At 49.0% G+C, this 16,140-nt stretch overlaps 1 protein-coding gene across 4 annotated transcripts in view; it reads left to right on the forward strand.

Annotated features, from left to right (window-relative positions):
- Positions 1 to 16,140, forward strand: part of fam49al (family with sequence similarity 49 member A, like) — a 101,587-nt gene that overhangs the window by 35,636 nt on the left and 49,811 nt on the right. For 2 of the 4 annotated variants that reach the window (XM_090209426.1, XM_090209429.1), the window contains exon 2: positions 12,961 to 13,048. The exons of the other annotated variants lie outside the window; for them this stretch is intronic. The gene's annotated coding sequence lies outside the window, so the exon portion shown is untranslated. The remainder of the gene's footprint in view (positions 1 to 12,960; positions 13,049 to 16,140) is intronic. 4 annotated transcript variants of the gene reach the window in all.

Genomic DNA, 16,140 nt, shown 5'->3' on the forward strand with positions numbered 1-16,140 from the left:
TATGATAGCAGAATAACCCTAGAAATACTGATAGGGAATAACAGTGATATGACAGCAGAATAACCCTAGAAGTACTGATAGGGAATAACAGTGATATGATAGCAGAATAACCCTAGAAGTACTGATAGGGAATAACAGTGATATGACAGCAGAATAACCCTAGAAATACTGATAGGGAATAACAGTGATATGACAGCAGAATAACCCTGATAGGGAATAACAGTGATATGATAGCAGAATAACCCTAGAAGTACTGATAGGGAATAACAGTGATATGACAGCAGAATAACCCTGATAGGGAATAACAGTGATATGATAGCAGAATAACCCTAGAAGTACTGATAGGGAATAACAGTGATATGACAGCAGAATAACCCTGATAGGGAATAACAGTGATATGATAGCAGAATAACCCTAGAAGTACTGATAGGGAATAACAGTGATATGATAGCAGAATAACCCTAGAAGTACTGATAGGAACTAACAGTGATATGACAGCAGAATAACCCTGATAGGGAATAACAGTGATATGATAGCAGAATAACCCTAGAAGTACTGATAGGGAATAACAGTGATATGATAGCAGAATAACCCTAGAAATACTGATAGGGAATAACAGTGATATGACAGCAGAATAACCTGATAGGGAATAACAGTGATATGATAGCAGAATAACCCTAGAAGTACTGATAGGGAATAACAGTGATATGACAGCAGAATAACCCTGATAGGGAATAACAGTGATATGATAGCAGAATAACCCTAGAAGTACTGATAGAGAATAACAGTGATATGACAGCAGAATAACCCTGATAGGGAATAACAGTGATATGATAGCAGAATAACCCTAGAAGTACTGATAGGGAATAACAGTGATATGACAGCAGAATAACCCTGATAGGGAATAACAGTGATATGATAGCAGAATAACCCTAGAAGTACTGATAGGGAATAACAGTGATATGATAGCAGAATAACCCTAGAAGTACTGATAGGGAATAACAGTGATATGACAGCAGAATAACCCTGATAGGGAATAACAGTGATATGATAGCAGAATAACCCTAGAAGTACTGATAGGGAATAACAGTGATATGATAGCAGAATAACCCTAGAAGTACTGATAGGGAATAACAGTGATATGATAGCAGAATAACCCTAGAAGTACTGATAGGGAATAACAGTGATATGATAGCAGAATAACCCTAGAAGTACTGATAGGGAATAACAGTGATATGATAGCAGAATAACCCTAGAAGTACTGATAGGGAATAACAGTGATATGATAGCAGAATAACCCTAGAAGTACTGATAGGGAATAACAGTGATATGACATGACGGGTTAGGAGACATGTAAAATAGTCCTTTCTTTCACCTGTCCAAGGAAGAAAGGAAGGAAGGAAGGAAGGAAGGAAGGAAGGAAGGAAGGAAGGAAGGAAGGAAGGAAGGAAGGAAGGAAGGAAGGACTGTCTCTTTTCTGGAAAGCATGGGATTAGATCATTTGATTATCTTTGATCTGGTCTCCGTGGGGTTGCTACGGATAGCGTGCCTATAGGCTATCAGTCAGATCAATCCACTGGTCGCGTGGAGAGAGAGAGACACAGGAACACATGGAAAAGAAGAAGAGATTAAAGGGAAGAGGGTCAGAGAGGGGAGAGCTGGGAAACCAAACAGATAGAGGAAGTAGAGAATAGAGGGTCAGAGAGGGGAGAGCTGCGAAACCAAACAGATAGAGGAAGTAGAGAATAGAGGGTCAGAGAGGGGAGAGCTGGGAAACCAAACAGATAGAGGAAGTAGAGAATAGAGGGTCAGAGAGGGGAGAGCTGGGAGAGCTGGGAAACCAAACAGAGAGAGGAAGTAGAGAATAGAGGGTCAGAGAGGGGAGAGCTGGGAAACCAAACAGATAGAGGAAGTAGAGAATAGAGGGTCAGAGAGGGGAGAGCTGGGAAACCAAACAGAGAGAGGAAGTAGAGAATAGAGGGCCAGAGAGGGAGAAAGAATGAGAGACAGAGTGTGCATCCCAAATTGCACCCAATTCCCTACATAGTGCACTACATTTTACATCGGTCTGGAGGGCTCTGGTCAAAAGTGGTGCACTATTAGGAGAAATCGGATGCCATTTGGGATGTAGATATGAGACTGACTTATTCTCATTATTATCTGATGAATAATGAAGACAGAGAAGAGATTGTGTCTAGATAACAACCTAATCACTGCACTAGATTGGCCTACAAAAGCTGTGTTTAAACCCTAATGCTGTTTTACAAATCCGACCCAGGGCCCCAAAAAATATAATTGAGTGAACTAGAACCCTTTGGATCCGATTATAAAGTCAATTTTTTTCCGTTCATCTTCATCCACACGAGTCAAAACAAAGATGACTTCCTCAAAACACATTATGACCAACTTCTCGTTTCAAATACACATTTCCCTCTTTGCATCTGGTTTGGGTGACAGTGTCAGCATCACTTGATGACAGGTTTCACTCAACTAGCCTTTGGCACGGGAGTGTTTTAGGGACTGTATTTGGTGTGACACCACTGATGAGACCATTTGTCATGACGCGACGGAGGGACTGTATTTGGCGTGACACCACTGATGAGACCATTTGTCATGACGCGACGGAGGGACTGTATTTGGCGTGACACCACTGATGAGACCATTTGTCATGACGCGACGGATGGGACTGTATTTGGCGTGACACCACCCATGAGACTATTCCTCATGAAGTGACCGGGGGGGACTGTATTTGGCGTGACACCACCCATGAGACTATTCCTCATGAAGTGACCGGGGGGGACTGTATTTGGCTTGACACCACCCATGAGACTATTCCTCATGAAGTGACCGGGGGGGACTGTATTTGGCTTGACACCACCCATGAGACTATTCCTCATGAAGTGACCGGGGGGGACTGTATTTGGCGTGACACCACCCATGAGACTATTCCTCATGAAGTGACCGGGGGGGACTGTATTTGGCTTGACACCACCCATGAGACTATTCCTCATGAAGTGACCGGGGGGGACTGTATTTGGCGTGACACCACCCATGAGACTATTCCTCATGAAGTGACCGGGGGGGACTGTATTTGGCGTGACACCACCCATGAGACTATTCCTCATGAAGTGACCGGGGGGGACTGTATTTGGCTTGACACCACCCATGAGACTATTCCTCATGAAGTGACCGGGGGGGACTGTATTTGGCTTGACACCACCCATGAGACTATTCCTCATGAAGTGACCGGGGGGGACTGTATTTGGCGTGACACCACCCATGAGACTATTCCTCATGAAGTGACCGGGGGGGACTGTATTTGGCTTGACACCACCCATGAGACTATTCCTCATGAAGTGACCGGGGGGACACTGTATTTGGCGTGACACCACCCATGAGACTATTCCTCATGAAGTGACCGGGGGGGACTGTATTGGCGTGACCCACCCATGGAGCTATTCCTCATGAAGTGACCGGGGGGACTCTATTTGGCTTGACACCACCCATGAGACTATTCCTCATGAAGTGACCGGGGGGGACTGTATTCCACTAACACCACCCATGGAGCCTTCCTCATGAAGTGACCGGGGGGACTCTGTTGGCGTGACACCACCCATGAGACTATTCCTCATGAAGTGACCGGGGGGGACTGTCTTTGGCTTGACACCACCCATCATACTCCTCATGAAGTGACCGGGGGGGACTGTGTTGGCGTGACCCATGAGACTATTCCTCATGAAGTGACCGGGGGGGACTGTATTTGGCGTGACACCACTAGTGGTCCAGCTCCTCTCTCCTTTTCTCCCAGTCTATCTAGCAGACGCCGCTGCGCTATTCCAGGGGATGAATGACAGCCCAGTCCCTCTAACCCTCCCCATCCCTCTTCCCCTCCCCATACCCTCTTACCCTCCCCATACCCTCTTCCCCCCTCCCCATACCCTCTAACCCTCCCCATACCCTCTTCCCCTCCCCATACCCTCTTCCCCTCCCCATACCCTCTTCCCCTCCCCATACCCTCTTCCCCTCCCCATACCTAACCCTCCCATACCCTCTTCCCCTCCCATACCCTCTTCCCCTCCCCATACCCTCTTACCCTCTTCCCCTCCCCATACCCTCTTCCCCTCCCCATCCCTGTCCCTCTCCCTCCCCCATACCCTCTTCCCCTCCCCATACCCTCTAACCCTCCCCATACCCTCTCCCCCCTCCCCATACCCTCTTCCCTCCCCATACCCTCTTACCCTCTTCCCCTCCATACCCTCTAACCCTCCCATACCCTCTACCCTCCACCATACCCTCTTACCCTCCCCATACCCTCATACCCTCCCCATACCCTCATACCCTCCCCATACCCTCATACCCCTCCCATACCCTCTTCCCTCCCCATACCCTCTTACCCTCCCCATCCCTCTTACCCTCCCCATACCCTCTTCCCTCCCCATGCCCTCTTCCCTCCCCATACCCTCTAACCCTCCCCCATACCCTCTTACCCTCTTACCCTCCCCATACCCTCTCCCTCCCCATACCCTCTTTCCCCTCCCCATACCCTCTTACCCTCCCCATACCCTCTTCCCCTCCCCATACCCTCTTCCTCCCCATACCCTCTTCCCTCCCCATACCCTCTTCCCTCCCCATACCCTCTTACCCTCCCCATACCCTCCCCTCCCCATACCCTCTTACCCTCCCCATACCCTCTTACCCTCCCCATACCCTCTTCCCCTCCCCATGACCTCTTCCCCTCCCCATACCCTCTAACCCTCCCATACCCTCTTACCCTCTTACCCTCCCATACCCTCTTCCCCTCCCCATACCCTCTTACCCTCCCCATACCCTCTTACCCTCCCCATACCCTCTTCCCCTCCCATACCCTCTTCCCCTCCCCATACCCTCTTACCCTCCCCATACCCTCTTCCCTCCCATACCCTCTTCCCCTCCCCCATACCCTCTTCCCCTCCCCATACCCTCTTACCCTCTTACCCTCCCCATACCCTCTTCCCCTCCCCATACCCTCTTCCCTCCCCATCCCTCTTACCCTCCCCATACCCTATTACCCTCCCATCCTCTCCCTCCCATACCCCTCTTCCCCCTCCCCCATACCCTCTTACCCTCCCCATACCCTCTTCCCCTCCCCCATACCCTCTTCCCTCCCCATACCCTCTTACCCTCCCCCATACCCTCTTACCCTCCCCATACCCTCTTACCCTCCCCCATACCCTCTTCCCTCCCCATACCCTCTTACCCTCCCCATACCCTCTTACCCTCCCCATACCCTCTTACCCTCCCATCCTTCTTGCCTCCCGTGCCTCCCCTCCACATACCCTCTTACCCTCCCATACCCTCTTACCCTCCCCATACCCTCTTCCCCTCCCCATACCCTCTTCCCCTCCCCATACCCTCTTACCCTCCCCATACCCTCTTACCCTCCCCATACCCTCTTACCCTCCCCATACCCTCTTCCCCTCCCCATACCCTCTACCCTCCCCATACCTCTTCCCTCCCCATACCCTCTTCCCCTCCCCATACCCTCTTACCCTCCCCATACCCTCTTACCCTCCCCATACCCTCTTACCCTCCCCATACCCTCTTACCCTCCCCATACCCTCTTCCCCCTCCCCATCCCTTCTTACCCTCCCCATACCCTCTTACCCTCCCCATACCCTCTTACCCCCTCCCCATACCCTCTTCCCTCCCCATACCCTCTTCCCCTCCCCATACCCTCTTACCCTCCCCATACCCTCTTACCCTCCCATACCCTCTTACCCTCCCCATACCCTCTCCCCTCCCCATCCCTCTTCCCCTCCCCATACCCTCTTACCCTCCCCATACCCTCTTACCCTCCCCATACCCTCTTACCCTCCCCATACCCTCTTCCCCTCCCCCATACCCTCTTACCTCCCCATACCCTCTACCCTCCCCATACCCTCTTCCCCTCCCCATACCCTCTTACCCTCCCCATACCCTCTTACCCTTCCCATACCCTCTTACCCTCCCCATACCCTCTTACCCTCCCCATACCCTCTTCCCCCTCCCCATACCCTCTTACCCTCCCCATACCCTCTTACCCTCCCCATACCCTCTTACCCTCCCATACCCTCTTCCCTCCCCATACCCTCTTCCCCTCCCCATACCCTCTTACCCTCCCCATACCCTCTTACCCTCCCCATACCCTCTTCCCCTCCATACCCTCTTTCCCTCCCATACCCTCTTACCCTCCCATAACCTCTTCCCCTCCCCATACCCTCTTACCCTCCCCATACCCTCTAACCCTCCCCATACCCTCTTACCCTCCCCATACCCTCTTCCCCCCTCCCCATACCCTCTTCCCCTCCCCATACCCTCTTACCCTCCCCATACCCTCTTACCCTCCCCATACCCTCTTCCCCCTCCCCCATACCCTCTTCCCCTCCCCCATACCCTCTTACCCTCCCCATACCCTCTTCCCCTCCCCATACCCTCTTCCCCTCCCCCATACCCTCTTACCCTCCCCATACCCTCTTACCCTCCCCATACCCTCTTACCCTCCCCCATACCCTCTCCCTCCCCATACCCTCTTCCTCCCCATACCCTCTTACCCTCCCATACCCTCTTACCCTCCCCATACCCTCTTACCCTCCCCATACCCTCTTCCCCTCCACATACCCTCTTACCCTCCCATCCCCTCTTACCCTCCCATACCCTCTTCCCCTCCCCATACCCCTCTTCCCCTCCCCCATCCTCTCCCTCCCCATACCCTCTTACCCTCCCCATACCCTCTTACCCTCCCATCCCTCTCCCTCCCCATACCCTCTTACCCTCCCCATACCCTCTTACCCTCCCCATACCCTCTTACCCTCCCATACCCTCTTCCCCTCCCCATACCCTCTTCCTCCCATCCCCTCTTACCCTCCCCATACCCTCTTACCCTCCCCATACCCTCTTACCCTCCCCATACCCTCTTCCCCTCCCCCATACCCTCTTACCCTCCCCATACCCTCTTACCCTCCCCATACCCTCTTACCCTCCCCATACCCTCTTACCCTCCCCCATACCCCTCTTCCCCTCCCCATACCCTCTTACCCTCCCCATACCCTCTTACCCTCCCATACCCTCTTACCCTCCCCATACCCTCTTACCCTCCCCATACCCTCTTACCCTCCCCATAACCTCTTCCCTCCCCATACCCTCTTACCCTCCCATACCCTCTAACCCTCCCCATACCCTCTTACCCTCCCATACCCTCTAACCCTCCCCATACCCTCTTACCCTCCCCATACCCTCTTACCCTCCCCATACCCTCTCCCCTCCCCATCCTTCTTACCCTCCCCATACCCTCTTCCCCTCCCCCATACCCTCTTCCCTCCCCATACCCTCTTCCTCCCATACCCTCTTACCCTCCCCATACCCTCTTACCCTCCCCCATACCCTCTTACCCTCCCCATACCCTCTAACCCTCCCCATACCCTCTTCACCTCCACATACCCTCTTCCCCTCCCCATACCCTCTTACCCCTCCCATACCCTCTTCCCCTCCCATACCCCTCTTACCCTCCCCATACCCTCTTACCCTCCCATCCCCTCTTACCCTCCCATACCCTCTTACCCTCCCCATACCCTCTTACCCTCCCATACCCTCTTACCCTCCTCATACCCTCTTACCTCCCCATACCCTCTTACCCTCTTCCCCTCCCCATACCCTCTTACCCTCCCCCATACCCTCTTACCCTCCCCATCCTTTGCCTCCTCATACCCTCTTACCCTCCCCCATACCCTCTTCCCCTCCCATCCCCTCTAACCCTCCCCATACCCTCTAACCCTCCCCATACCCTCTTACCCTCCCCCATACCCTCTTCCCCTCCCCATACCCTCTAACCCTCCCCATACCCTCTTCCCCTCCCCATACCCCTAACCCTCCCCATCCCTCTTCCCCTCCCATCTTCCTCTTTCCCTCCCCATACCCTCTAACCCTCCCCATACCCTCTTCCCCTCCCATACCCCCTTACCCTCCCCCATACCCTCTTACCCTCCCCATACCCTCTTACCCCCTCCCCATACCCTCTAACCCTCCCCATACCCTCTTCCCTCCCCATACCCTCTTCCCCTCCCCATACCCTTCTTCCCCTCCCCATACCCTCTTCCCCTCCCCATACCCTCTTCCCCTCCCCATCCCTCTTCCCCTCCCCCATACCCTCTCCCCTCCCATACCCTCTTACCCTCCCCCATACCCTCTAACCCTCCCCATACCCTCTTACCCTCCCCCATACCCTCTTCCCCTCCCCATACCCTCTTCCCCTCCCCATACCCTCTTCCCCTCCCCATACCCTCTTACCCTCCCCATACCCTCTCCCCTCCCCATACCCTCTTCCCTCCCCATACCCTCTTACCCTCTTACCCTCCCCCATACCCTCTTACCCTCCCCATACCCTCTTACCCTCCCCATACCATTCCTCATACCCTCTCCCTCCCCATCCCTCTTCCCCTCCCCATACCCTCTTCCCCTCCCCCATACCCTCTTACCCTCCCCCATACCCTCTTACCCTCCCCATACCCTCTTACACTCCCCATACCCTCTTACCCTCCCCATCCCTCTTACCCTCCCCATACCCTCTTACCCTCCCCATACCCTCTTACCCCTCCCCATACCCTCTTACCCTCTTACCCTCCCCATACCCTCTTCCTCCCATACCCTCTTCCCTCCCATACCGTCTTACCCTCCCCATACCCTCTTCCCCTCCCCATACCCTCTTACCCTCCCCATACCCTCTTCCCTCCCCATACCCTCTCCTCCTCCATACCCTCTTACCCTCCCCATCCCTCTTACCCTCCCCATACCCTCTTACCCTCCCCATACCCTCTTACCCACCCCATACCCTCTTACCCTCCCCCATACCCTCTTCCCTCCCATACCCTCTTACCCTCTTACCCTCCCCATACCCTCTTACCCTCTTACCCTCCCCCCATACCCTCTTCCTCTCCCCATACCCTCTTACCCTCCCATACCCTCTTACCCTCCGCATACCCTCTTACCCTCCCCCATAGCCTCTTACCCTCCCATCCCTCTTCCCCTCCCCATACCGACAAGAATGTAAGAGGTAACGCAAACTGTAAAGAGGTAAGAAACTGTAAAGAGGTAAAGGGTAAAGACAAGACAACTGTAAAGAGGTAAAGAAAAATGTAAAGAGGTAAAGAAAATGTAAAGAGGTAAAGAAAATGTAAAGAGGTCAAGACAACTGTAAAGAGGTAAAGAAAATGTAAAGAGGTAAAGAAAATGTAAAGAGGTAAAGAACAATGTAAAGAGGAAAAGAAAATGTACAGGTAAGAGGTAAAGAACATGAAAGGTAAAGAGGTAAAGAAATGTAAGAGGAAAGAACAATGTAAAGAGGTCAAGAACAATGTAAAGAGGTACAGACAAATGTAAAGAGGTAAAGAAAATGTAAAGAGGTAAAGAAAATGTAAAGAGGTAAAGAAACATGTAAAGAGGTAAAGAAAATGTAAAGAGGTAACAGAAAATGTAAAGAGGTAAAGAAAACTGTAAAGAGGTAAAGAAATGAAATGTAAAGGGAAAAGACAAGGTAAAGAAAATGTAAAGAGGTAAAGAAAATGTAAAGAGGTAAAGAAAATGTAAAGAGGTAAAGAAAATGTACAAGAAAATGTAAAGTAAGAGGAAAAGAAAATGTAAAGAGGAACAGAAATGTAAAGAGGTACAGACAACTGTAAAGAGGTAAAGAAAATGTAAAGAGGCAAAGAAAATGTAAAGAGGAAACGAAAATGTAAAGAGGTAAAGAAAATGTCACGAGGTAAAGAAAATGTAAAGAGGTACAGAAAATGTAAAGAGGTAAAGAAACTGTAAAGAGTGTAAAAGAAAATGTAAAGAGGTAAAGAAAATGTAAAGAGGTAAAGAAAATGTCAAGCGGTAAAGAACATGTAACGAGGTAAAGACAATGTAAAGAGGCAAAGCAAATGTAAAGAGGAAAAGAAAATGTAACAGCGGAAAGAAAATGTAACGAGGTACAAGACAATGTAAAGAGGAAAAGAAAATGTAAAGAGGTAAAGAAAATGTCAAGAGGTAAGAAAATGTAAAGAGGAACAGCAATGTAACAGAGGTAAAGAACATGTAAAGAGGTAAAGACAATGAAAGAGGTCAAGAATGTAAGAGGTAAAGAAACTGTAAAGAGGTAAGACAAGAGGTACAAGAACATGTAAAGAGGTAAACGAAACTGTAAAGAGGTACAAGAAATGTAAAGAGGTAAAGAAAAATGTAAAGAGGTAAAGAAAATGTAAAGAGGTAAAGAAATGTACAGAGGTAAGAAAATGTAAAGAGGTAAAGAAAATGTAAACGAGGTACGAGGTAAAGAAAATGTAAAGAGGTAAAAGAAACACTGTAAAGAGGTAAAAAAGTACACCTCCCCATATCCTCTTACCCTCCCCCATACCCTCTACCCTCCCCATATCCTCTTACCCTCCCCATACCCTCTTACCCTCCCCCATACCCTCTTACCCTCCCCAAATCCTCTTACCCTCCCCATACCCTCTACCTCCCCCATACCCTCTTACCCTCCCCATACCCTCTTACCCTCCCCATACCCTCTTACCCTCCCCATACCCTCTTACCCTCCCCCATACCCTCTTACCCTCCCCATACCCTCTTACCCTCCCCATACCGTCTTACCCTCCCCATACCCTCTTCCCCTCCCCATACCCTCTTACCCTCCCCTACCCTCTTACCCTCCCCATACCCTCTACCCTCCCCCATACCCTCTTACCCTCCCCATACCCTCTTACCCTCCCTTACCCTCTTCCCCTCCCCATACCCTCTTACCCTCCCTTACCCTCTTCCCCTCCCCTACCCTCTTCCCCTCCCCATACCCTCTTACCCTCCCCATACCCTCGTACCCTCCCCCATACCCTCTTACCCTCCCCATACCCTCTTACCCTCCCCTTACCCTCTTCCCCTCCCCATACCCTCTTACCCTCCCCCATACCCTCTTACCCTCCCCCATACCCTCTTACCCTCCCCCATAACCTCTTACCCTCCCCATATCCTCTTACCCTCCCCCATAACCTCTTACCCTCCCCATATCCTCTTACCCTCCCCATACCCTCTTACCCTCTTACCCTCCCCATACCCTCTTACCCTCCCCATATCCTCTTACCCTCCCCATACCCTCTTACCCTCCCCCATACCCTCTTACCCTCCCCATACCCTCTTACCCTCCCCATACCCTCTTACCCTCCCCATACCCTCTTACCATCTTACCCTCCCCCATACCCTCTTACCCTCCCCATACCCTCTTACCCTCCCCATACCGTCTTACCCTCCCCATACCCTCTTCCCCTCCCCATACCCTCTTCCCCTTCCCATACCCTCTTACCCTCCCCATACCCTCGTACCCTCCCCCATACCCTCTTACCCTCCCCATACCCTCTTACCCTCCCCTTACCCTCTTCCCCTCCCCATACCCTCTTACCCTCCCCATACCCTCTTACCCTCCCCCATACCCTCTTACCCTCCCCCATACCCTCTTACCCTCCCCTCTTTTTTTTCAGTGTTTGATCAGTCAAATTGGTGCCCACCCACGCACACATACACCTGTATATACACACACACACACACACACACACACACACACACACACACACACACACACACACACACACACACACACACACACACACACACACACACACACACACACACACACACACACACACACATCACTACAAAGGGGAATAATGCTCATTTGAGAAGCAGCACATACAGTAGAGACTTGGACCCCTGGTCTATGGAGAATGAGTGACCTTCAAAGAGCTGGATATAGCTTCTAGGTTACACAGTATCAGGCCTCTAAATGAAACATTTTCCTTGGAGGCACTAGTGCTCACACCTTTTTTTAAATTTTACCTTTATTTAACTAGTCAGTTAGTCAGTGAAGAACAAATTCTTATTTTCTTATTTTCAATGACGGTATGTGTGTGAGCGTGTGTGTGCGTGTTCAGGGGCAGAACAACGGATTTGTACCTTGTCAGCTCGGGGGTTTGAACTTGCAACCTTCCTAGTCCAACGCTCTAACCACTAGTCTACCCTGTCGCACCTTAAAAAAAGTTAGGAGCACAACAGGAAATTTACGAGCACAACAGGAAATGTAGGAGCACAACAGGAAATTTAGGAGCACAACAGGAAATTTAGGAGCACAACAGGACATTTAGGAGCACAACAGGAAATTTAGGAGCACAACAGGAAAGTTAGGAGCACAACAGGAAATTTAGGAGCACCAGAATATGTATAAATATATTTTTTATTGATTGAGATACAACCTATATTGGGCCTATATGAGAATAAGGAATTTAATTAATATATTTTTATTTAATTAATATATATTAATAATAAATTCAAACTAATTTTGAAGCACATGTTGTTGCCCTAGAAAATAATATTTAACATTGTAAATACACGAGTTTTATTATAAAGGAATAACATTACCTGTCATTGAAATTACAACATCAATTATGGAATATTGGGGTTTTACATTGTGTAAAAAGCACTATTTTCCTATTGAGATGAATTACGTTTGAAATGGTACACTGTCTCTTTAAAAAAAACGTCAGGTTTGTGACGACAACATGCTAGTGATTCTCTCATTCATTCGGTGTTTTTGATCATTGTTCTCCCGAAGAAGAAGCTGTCCTTTTCTTTCCGTGGCCCAGATGTTTCGATATACTGGTAGAGTTACCTGGGCCCAGTTTCCCGATAGCAATGGACCTTAGGCTTACATGTGTTTTAATGAATCAAGTGTAAAAATAAGGGCCGACAATGTTACACCCGTTTCCCAAAACACCACGCAGTGCACTTGTTACAAAGTGAAACTAAACTGTGACTTTATAGGAGCTGTCCCGTGCTGAAAATAATTACAGAAAATAGGCCAGAAAGCTCGATGTAGCACTTAAACGAATTATGGATATTTATTTTCAGCTTTTTTTTTTTTTACAGACAGACAGACACAAAGACGTGTAGACAGAGTGGGAGATGAGGTTTACAGGGGACAGAGGGAGCCTTGGGGGAGAGCTGCCTTCATTGAGTGAGTCTGTCAGATCCACTCAGACTGAACTCTAAGACATGTACGCACACACACACACACACCCCCAACCCCCCCACACACACACATACACCCCCCCCACACACACACACACACACACACACACACACAACCCCCCCCACACACACGCACGCACACACACACACACCCCCCCCCCCACACACACACACACACACACAACCCCCCCCACCCACACAGACACACACGCACGCACACACACACACACACAACCCCCCCACACACATACAACCCCCCACACACACACATACACCCCCCCCCCCACCCACACAGACACACACGCACGCACACACACACACACACAACCCCCCCACACACATACACCCCCCCACACACACACATACACCCCCCCCCCCCCCACACACACACACACACACAACCCCCCCACACACATACACCCCCCCACACACACACATACACCCCCCCCCACACACACACATACACCCCCCCACACACACACACACACACACACGCACAAACACACGCACTCTGACCCATATGAACTAGTGTTGTAAGCTATAAGAACAAAGGGTAGAGTCTGTCTGTAGAGTAACGTGGGTCTGTCTGTCTGTAGAGTAACGTGGGTCTGTCTGTCTGTAGAGTAATGTGGGTCTGTCTGTCTGTAGAGTAATGTGGGTCTGTCTGTCTGTAGAGTAATGTGGGTCTGTCTGTCTGTAGAGTAATGTGGGTCTGTCTGTAGAGTAATGTGGGTCTGTCTGTCTGTAGAGTAACGTGGGTCTGTCTGTAGAGTAACGTGGGTCTGTCTGTCTGTAGAGTAATGTGGGTCTGTCTGTCTGTAGAGTAATGTGGGTCTGTCTGTAGAGTAACGTGGGTCTGTCTGTCTGTAGAGTAACGTGGGTCTGTCTGTCTGTAGACTAACGTGAATCTGTTCTCTTTGTGTTGCTGAGGAGGGGATGTGGAGGGGAGCAGGAACGGAGATACCCACAACACCACATGGAAACACAAATACACACACACACACACACACACACACACTCAATTGGAAATCTTGTACACAGAGGTTAAACATGCACCTCTGATCATGGGAATGCTGCCTAACTCTCCACACCTCATAACATGAAAACAAATAGCTGTGATTATTACCAGACCGGTTATAAATGTTTTACCTGCTACTCTAAAGAGAATAATTCAACAGAGAAATACAGCCCGCGAGCTCAACCACGGTACTCACATATTAATACATACAGTAGTTACAACAATGATTCACGTGCGGTACCAGAGTGTTGAGACATAATAATGACACTCAAATATCCTTACGTACATATTATTTACAAAGCCTGGTAGCATATTCGTCAACAAAGCCTGGTAGTATATTCCTCAACAAAGCCTGGTAGTATATTCCTCAACAAAGCCTGGTAGTATATTCCTCAACAAAGCCTGGTAGTATATTCCTCAACAAAGCCTGGTAGTATATTCCTCAACAAAGACTGGTAGCATATTCCTCCACAAAGCCTGGTAGTATATAACTCAACAAAGCCTGGTAGCATATTCCTCAACAAAGCCTGGTAGTATATTCCTCAACAAAGCCTGGTAGTATATAACTCAACAAAGCCTGGTAGCATATTCCTCAACAAAGCCTGGTAGTATATTCCTCAACAAAGCCTGGTAGTATATTCCTCAACAAAGCCTGGTAGTATATTCCTCAACAAAGCCTGGTAGTATATTCCTCAACAAAGCCTGGTAGTATATAACTAAACAAAGCCTGGTAGTATATTCCTCAACAAAGCCTGGTAGTATATTCCTCAACAAAGCCTGGTAGTATATTCCTCACCAAAGCCTGGTAGTATATTCCTCAACAAAGCCTGGTAGTATATTCCTCAACAAAGCCTGGTAGTATATTCCTCAACAAAGCCTGGTAGTATATTCCTCAACAAAGCCTGGTAGTATATTCCTCAACAAAGCCTGGTAGCATATTCCTCAACAAAGCCTGGTAGTATATTCCTCAACAAAGCCTGGTAGTATATTCCTCAACAAAGCCTGGTAGTATATTCCTCAACAAAGCCTGGTAGTATATTCTTCAACAAAGCCTGGTAGTTTATTCCTCAACAAAGCCTGGTAGTATATTCCTCAACAAAGCCTGGTAGTATATTCCTCATCAAAGCCTGGTAGTATATTCCTCAACAAAGCCTGGTAGCATATTCCTCAACAAAGCCTGGTAGTATATTCCTCAACAAAGCCTGGTAGTATATTCCTCAACAAAGCCTGGTTGTATATTCCTCAACAAAGCCTGGTAGCATATTCCTCAACAAAGCCTGGTAGTATATTCCTCAACAAAGCCTGGTAGTATATTCCTCATCAAAGCCTGGTAGTATATTCCTCAACAAAGCCTGGTAGCATATTCCTCAACAAAGCCTGGTAGTATATTCCTCATCAAAGCCTGGTAATATATAACTCAACAAAGCCTGGTAGCATATTCCTCAACAAAGCCTGGTAGTATATTCCTCAACAAAGCCTGGTAGTATATTCCTCAACAAAGCCTGGTAGTATATTCCTCAACAAAGCCTGGTAGTATATTCCTCAACAAAGCCTGGTAGTATATTCTTCAACAAAGCCTGGTAGTTTATTCCTCAACAAAGCCTGGTAGTATATTCCTCAACAAAGCCTGGTAGTATATTCCTCATCAAAGCCTGGTAGTATATTCCTCAACAAAGCCTGGTAGCATATTCCTCAACAAAGCCTGGTAGTATATTCCTCAACAAAGCCTGGTAGTATATTCCTCAACAAAGCCTGGTAGTATATTCCTCAACAAAGCCTGGTAGCATATTCCTCAACAAAGCCTGGTAGTATATTCCTCAACAAAGCCTGGTAGTATATTCCTCATCAAAGCCTGGTAGTATATTCCTCAACAAAGCCTGGTAGCATATTCCTCAACAAAGCCTGGTAGTATATTCCTCATCAAAGCCTGGTAATATATAACTCAACAAAGCCTGGTAGCATATTCCTCAACAAAGCCTGGTAGTATATTCCTCAACAAAGCCTGGTAGTATATTCTTCAACAAAGCCTGGTAGTATATAACTCAACAAAGCCTGGTAGC

This window comes from Oncorhynchus mykiss, chromosome 18 (genome assembly GCF_057628025.1).
Source record: "Oncorhynchus mykiss isolate SJ-2025 chromosome 18, ASM5762802v1, whole genome shotgun sequence".
Lineage (NCBI taxonomy): Eukaryota > Metazoa > Chordata > Actinopteri > Salmoniformes > Salmonidae > Oncorhynchus > Oncorhynchus mykiss.